The sequence below is a fragment of the Suricata suricatta genome, chromosome 4 (genome assembly GCF_006229205.1).
Source record: "Suricata suricatta isolate VVHF042 chromosome 4, meerkat_22Aug2017_6uvM2_HiC, whole genome shotgun sequence".
NCBI lineage: Eukaryota > Metazoa > Chordata > Mammalia > Carnivora > Herpestidae > Suricata > Suricata suricatta.
The window spans coordinates 142909541-142917062 of NC_043703.1; the positions used below are offsets into that span (position 1 = coordinate 142909541).

General features: G+C 55.6%; 1 protein-coding gene across 2 annotated transcripts in view; it reads right to left on the bottom strand.

Moving 5' to 3' along the window:
* TOGARAM2 (TOG array regulator of axonemal microtubules 2) overlaps positions 1 to 1638 on the bottom strand; it is a 49797-nt gene extending 48159 nt beyond the window's left edge. For both annotated transcript variants that reach the window (XM_029936324.1, XM_029936325.1), the window contains exon 1: positions 1491 to 1638. The gene's annotated coding sequence lies outside the window, so the exon portion shown is untranslated. The remainder of the gene's footprint in view (positions 1 to 1490) is intronic.
* Between the last annotated feature and the right edge of the window lie 5884 nt (positions 1639 to 7522).

The window sequence follows — 7522 nt, forward strand, 5'->3', positions numbered from 1 at the left end:
CTAGTTAATCACCTAACTTCACAGCTATCTGAAGTGGCAATCGTTATATAGCAGCTTATCTATGATACATTCAAGATAAATGATACAATGTATTACTTGTTCATGGGCTACAACACAGCCTGCTTAATACCTTTCCTTAAATTCCACCTCTATACTACAATATGCTTGAGGTCCATGCAAAAAAGTAGCTACCTTTTATGTAGGAAATGGATGATTAAGTCTTTGGTGTTGTAAAAGCAACTTCATTTAAACATAACCACCCCCACCACCAAAAAAAAGAAGAGAAAAAAAAAAAAGTAAAGAAAATAATAAGGGAAAAGCCCAAGACACACTTCCTATGGGGGGGGAAATTATTTTTGAGAGACAAAGAGAGAGGGTGAGCACAAGTGGGAAAGGAGCAGAAGAAGAGAGAAAAAATCCTAAGCAGGCTCCACACTCAGCACAAAGCCCAACGTGGGGCTCAATCCCACAACCGTGAGATCATTACCTGAGCTATAATCAAGAGTTGGACACTCCACTGACTGAGCCACCCAGGCGCCCCTACAATTCTACCTTAAACAGTTCACAAGTTTTATACATTTTTCTGTTGACAAGAGGTTGAGTATAAAACAAGTAATAAACTTTCAAGCATCCATGCCAGTGAGCAGAGTTAGGTGCCTGTGAGGTGGCCCTGGGGACAACAGGCAACCTTGAGGTAGGCCCTTTTTTTTTTTTTTAAAGAGAGAGAGCACAAGCAAGGGAGAGGGGCAGAGGAAGAGCAAGAATCCCAAGCAGGCTCCACACTCAGGGTGGAGCACAAGGAGGCCTCCGTCCCACGACCCGGGGACCATGACCTGAGCTGAAATCAAGAGCCCGATGATTAACCAAGTAAGCCACCCATGTCCCCCCAAGCCTCTGACTCTTGATTTTAGCTCAGGTCATGATCTCAGGGTTCATGAGATTGAGTCCAGCTTCGGGATTCTCTCTCTCTCCCTCTGCCCTTCTCCTGCTTGTATTCTCTCTCTCTCTCTCAGAATAAATAAACTAAAAAACAAAAAGAACAAGCCCGGTTATAGCCCTACACGCCCCTCCTGGTGGGTCTGGGTACCCCTGTGCTCTGTGACCCCCTTAGCAATGCACCCACAGAGCACAGGCCATACAGTCCCTTCTAGTGCTCTTTGAGGTCCCCAGCCAGAGTGGGCCTTTGTCCTGGAGAGGCGGCCCCCGACACAGAGCTTCCCTTCCCCCTCCGGCACCACTGCTCTCGGCACCCCCAGGGAGGGAGGCTTACCCCCGGTGGGGAGCTCTGCCAGCAGCCTTGGCCAGCAGGAAAGGGCAGCCCTGTTTCTTGGCTCACAGGCTCGGAGAGCAGCAGCCTCCAGAGAGAGGAAAGGCCTCTGTCTGCCAGTGCCCTTTGTCCTGGCTCCAGGTCAGGTCCTCAACGCACCTCCAAGGACTCCAAGCGGGCTAGCCCTCCCCCACCCCCTTCCCCCCATACATTCCCCCCTCACCTTTCCATGCAGAGGCCAGTCCCTGTCACTGGAGGAATCCAGGCTCTGTGGTCTCTCCACGGCCAATGTGACCCAGGGGCCCCAGAGGGCTGGGTGGGGCGAGGATGAGGCAGCCCCGCGCTTGGCCAGCCCCAGGCCCGAGGACAGGCCTCTGGCCCTGCTGCTGGTGCACTGGCAGCCTCTGCCTCCACGCTCTCCTGGAATAAACAAGGCTGCATAGCAACCGCTGCTCTGAAGGAGCCCACAGCTCCTGCAAGAGGGAAAGAGGGAGCCAGGGGACATTTCCCCTTGGCCTCATTCCCCCTGGGGCCCAGCCGGGCACTGGGCCCTCCCAAGTGGCCAGCCTGTCCTGTGGGGCTGCCGTGGAGGGGGTGGCGGGGAGAGCCGGGCCTGCTGTGTCATGACCACAGCAGGGGAATGCCTGGCGGGCTTGGGGCCGGGAGGCTGTTGGCTGGCTTTGCGCAGCGGCCTGTGGGCACCATTCCAGTTCAGCTCTCAAGCCGTTTCTGGGTGCAGAAGGGCAGGCGATGTGAGCGTCCAGGCCTTGGCAAGAGGCAGAGCTGGCTTTGAATCCTTAATGCTGCCTCTTCTGGCTGTGTGGCCTCTGGCCAGCCCTGAACCTTCCTCAGCTTCTGTTTCTTCATCTATAAAATGGGGGTAACAACGCTGACTTGACAGGGTAGCTGCACGGATTACATAGGGCACGTCACAGGCTGTGCTTTTGTCCAGCCCGTCAGAGGCCCCCCCCACCTCAGTGAGCACCCTTCCCCAGAAGCACACGCGCACCAGGAAGCCTGTGGCTTCCTCTTCAGCCAGATTCTGCTGCCCCAGCTTCTGGAAAGTGTGAACCTGCATAGCCCACGTGTGCTTCCTCACTGGGCCCGTGCCCTTGGACGGTAACACCAAGCCCCTACCGCCCTATTTCAAATGAAACTTGCTCCCACCCCTCACTCTACCTGTTTCTGACCCTCACCATCCAAGGTGCACGCGCTAGGGGCAGAGGGAGCTAGAGGCCTCACAGACCTCGTGCAGCCTGGCAAAGAGCCACTCACCCGAGACACTGTGAAGTTTTCTGGGCAGATCCCCAACGGCCTTTACAGGAAAACAGGCAGGTGCACAGAACACAGAGCCGGGAGGGCTGGCGGGAGGCTGTTCCCACATCCCGGAGGCCCAGCCAACTGAATCACACGTGCCCAGGGCCTACTGACCGAACCCTCTCCTGGCCTTTCCAGCCCTTCCCTGGGTTCTTTCCTCTTCTCTGAGACACCAGTGAGGGCAGGCCCGTGGGGGCTCTCCTGAGGCCCTGGAAGGAGCAGCTTTCATTAGCCGCGCTCCACGAGGGGCCCATGAGGGCCAGCCTGTAAGCACTGAGGAGAGTCCCGCGGGCAGGCCCACAGGCTCCATGGGGAGGCTGCTCCCCTCCGTGGCCCCTCGGGGGGCAAGCTGGATGGTGAGCTGAGCTCCGAGCTCCCTTTAGCAGAAGCCCCAGGAAGGAGGCTCTTCCTCCAAACCAGGACTAGTGGTGGAAGCAGGCTCCCAGGTGCTTTGCACTGGATTCCTCCTTCGAGGTAGGAGTGAAAAAACCTGAGTTTACAGATGGGGAAATTGAGGCCCAGCAAGGTAAGCCCTGGCCTAAGTTTCACAGCCTATAAGTGAAAGTGAACCATCAGTGGCAACCAGACAGGGTGGGGACAGGACAAGGTGGCCCCCATGTCCCTGAGCTCTGCTGGGAGAGGGCATGTGGGCGCCTCCCCACAAACCCATCCTCACATCACGCCCTGAGAGTGAGACCTTCCAAAATACAGATCCGACGGCCACTCCCCAGCTGGACACCCCTCGAGGCTCCCAGAGTCCTGGGGGCAAGGCCACACCTGGCACCACGTCCGCCGAGCTCCTCCAACCGGCCCCCCTCCTGTCTTCCTTCCTCGCGTCTCTCCCTGTGCCTTTTGCTCCCCACTCTGACCCCACCAGACTGTCGAGCATAAAGTATCTCCTGAGGACTGCCTCATCCCTGCTCTCTGCCAGATGCCAGAAATAGGGGGTCTACGGTTTGTCCTGAGGAGCTGAGTCATGGAGAAAGACCCCCACTGCATTCCTGCATTACTTACAATATGGGAGGCACATTTGGCTCAGCCCTTGAGAAGCAGAGCCCTGGAGGCAGACTGGATCTGACCAGCCACCGCATCACCTTGGACAAGGAACAAGTTCTCGGAGCCCCAGTTTCCTTTAGTGCCAAGCAGGGAGGAGCACAGCTCTGCCCTCCCAGTGTGTCTGACCCTCAGAAAGCACTTGCACTGTGGTTGGCAAGGAGCAGGCACTCAGTGAGTCACACGCGTGATGGGAGTGAGCCTGGGAGCCACGAGGTGTGGTGTCAACCTAAAGCCTGAAGCGTAAGGAGCCAGCCAGGTGCCAGCAGGGGTGGGAGCTACGGGAGCTGCTGAACGGGGAGCCCAGGGCCCTAGGAGCCGGCAGAGTTGCCCGGATGGGCAAGCAGAGGCATGGCGGCAGACTGTCACTAGAAGCTCTCTGGTCACTCATCGGAAGAGATCCCAGAAGAAAAGGGCCTGAATCCCCTGCCCCAGCAATTTGTCGTGATTTCTGTTCTCATCCTAAATAAATACTTTCAGATCTAATTTTTGTCTTCTGTCTTAATGAAGCCCCCAAATCGTTCAAGCGCCAAGCCGCACTCTCCTGATGGAAGGGTGTCCAGGCAAGGCAGAGGAATTCCAGGGGGTGGGAGCCTGCGGGGTGCAGGGAAAGGGGGTGGGGGAAGAGACACCAGATCTCAGCATCAGCTAAGCTACCTGAAAGACCCCAAACACCTGTTCTCAGGCCTCTGAGTTCTGCTTAAGAGCTCCCCCTGCATAGCACACACATGCCCCCACACATGCCCACACATGTGCGTGCACACATAGCACACACACACCCCCACACACGCCCACACATGTGCGTGCACACATAGCACACACACGCCCCCACACATGCCCACACACGTGCGTGCACACATAGCACACACACGCCCCCACACACGCCCACACACGTGCGTGCACACATAGCACACACATGCCCCCACACACGCCCACACACGTGCGTGCGCACATAGCACACACATGCCCACACACGCCCACACATGTGCCTGCGCACATAGCACACACATGCCCCCACACACGCCCACACATGTGCGTGCGCACATAGCACACACATGCCCCGACACACGCCCACACGTGTGCGAGCGCACATAGCATGCACATGCACACACACGTGTATATACACACATGCATGGACGCACACATACACATGTGCATACACACACTCACACACAAACACACATGCATAGGCACACCTTTCCACACACCCATACACATATGTGTACATACACATGTGCACGTGGGTACACACACACAGAAGAATTCTGTGGGAAGTTTGGAGTTAGGAGCCACAGCCAAGCAACTACCAGATGCCGGAAGCAAGGCCTGGAACATCCTTCCCTAGCACCTTCACAGGGGGCCTGGCCCTGCCAGCAGCTTCATTTTGGACTTCTGGCCTCCAGCAGGATGAGCCAAAAATGACCATCGTTTTCAGCCACTCAGTGTGCGGGACTTTTTACAGCAGGCCCAAGAAACTGCTAGAGAGCTCCAGCACCCTCCCCGGGAGAAGGTTCCCCTCCTGCCAGCAAGTCTGAGTGCAGGAAATCTCCCACCCCCCACCCCGCCCCTCCCAAGATCCTCTCTCCCCTTTCACTCCGCTCTGTGCCTGCCTCCAGGCCCCCTGCCTTTGGGCTCCCTTGGGTGTGGCCAGTGGAAGAGAGGGGAGGAGGCCAGGGTCCCTTCCCCCCTGCTTCCTCCCCTCGCAGTCGTGCTGGGCTGGCCGTGCCCCTCACCAGAAGGTCACGCTCTTGACAGGCAGCTTGCTACATTTCCATGGTCCTATAACTGCTCCCTTCAAGCCCAGGGGTGGTCCAGGTGCCCAGCATGACCAGTCAGTCCCAGCGCTTCCCCTGCCATTTCTCAGCATCCTGCCCACACCTGCCCGAACCCCTCCCATCACCCAATTTGAGCAGGAGGCTGTCTCCAGCCACTCCCTATGTCTGCTGTCATCTCACTGACTGTCTGGTGAGCTTATAACTCTGTATGGTGTCTGTGAGTTCCCAAACACAAGGGCCATGAGCGATTGTCTCTCCACACTTGACACGGGGCGCAAGGCTTGGCCTACCCCGGAAGGCACTGGATAAATACCTGAAATGAATGAATTAAATGGACTGACAGACTGTGCAGAATCACAAGCTGGGAGAAGGGCTCTTGTACAGCAGGTAAGTAGTCCCTCATCTACCCAGCAACCAGCTCGAGATCTCAAACCCGCTTTACTAAAACTTTCAACACATGATTGGGTGAATGGACGATTACATTTTGACCCTATTCCCTCCATGAAAATGTCACTGAGGGTCCTCTTGGCCCTTAATAAATTAAACTGCTTCTATTGCCAGCAATGTAAAAGACCAGATACCCTGAACACACTTCCCACTGCAAAATATCTGGACATCTGGTTAAAATATGCAAGTAAACATCTAAATACGTAACTGACAAAAAGCCTCTCTCATACCTCCTCCCACCCCTACACATACACATATTGCCCCTGGCGGAGTCCCACTCCCCTACGAGGAGCCCTCCTTGATCTGTCATGCTTCTCCAGCCCCTGCACGTCCTGTCACAACTCCACTCAGCACACAGCTGCGATCATCCACCCGCCCCTGCCCGCAGCCAGCTGCACATGCACCCTAGGCCATGAGCTCCCTAGACCCAGCCAGAATGCTCAGTAGACCCTTAGTCATGTGATAGGAGTGACACGAACCCTGGCGATGTGGAAGACAGGGGACAGTTAGTGGCATGGAACTCCCTTTCCCTGCAACATTCACTGCTTTTCCTAGGAGCAGACATTGGGAATGTTATCTCCAGGCTACAGACCAGAGTCTGAGCACCATACATTGTATAGAAGAGGGGAAGGAGAGTCTGGGGCGACCCCTTGGCTAGTATCGCCCCATCAAAAATCAGCACTGGGGAGCCTGGGTGGCTCAGTTGGTTGAGCATCAACCTTGGATCGGATCATGATCTCGCAGTTCATGAGTTCAAGCCCCAGATCAGGCTCTGTGCTGACAGCTCAGAGCCTGAAGCCTGCTTCAGATTCTATGTCTCCCTCTCTCTCTTCCCGTCCCCTGCTCACATTCTGTCTCTTTCTCTCTCTCAGAAATAAATAAACATTAAAAATTAAAAAAAAAACCACACAACAGCATCATCGTAGCCAAAAAGAGAGGTTAGCTCACAAGCAGCATGTGGGGTAAGGCCCTCCTGGTGGAGACTCCATGGGGGCGAAGGCCCATGCTGGGCCTTGTGTTCCTACCTTTCAGGATAAAGCAAGTCCAGTCTACTGATGATTAGCACATGACCAGACCAAGGGTTTAAGACAAGGAGACAAGGGGGTTGGTCCCAGTCCTGACCCTGTCATTAACTTTACTGTGTGACTTCTGGCAAGTCCCCCGCCTCCACGGGCTTGTTTCATGGTGAAACAGGGGATCAGGCACTGGATGACCTCCAGGCCAGCCTGGAGGCCAGAGGCCCTGTATCATCAGGCACTCAGATGCCTTGTATCTTGGGTCCCACGCCAAGCTGAGGAAAAAGGCTGGAGTTCTCTCTTCCTTCCACATGCTCCACACCTCCTCATGGAGAGGTAAAACAATGGAGGCAAGCTGGCCCATTTCTAGACTGATACTTGGGTCAACTCATTCTCCCAGAATATCACTCAGGTTCCTTCTTACCCCAGCACATCCCTCAGAGCCCGGCCTATGAGACCCTGGGAGGTGCTGACTGCAGTGCAGGCTGGGTGAGGGTGCTCAGACACTGCCAAAGGCACAGAACAGGCCTCACTCAACTGGCAACCTCCTGTGGCCTGTCTCATTCCCTGGGAAGTCCTGGGAAACTCCAAAATAATATAGGCAACCTGAGCCACAGGGTCAAAGAGAGGACCAAGCCAAACCCTTC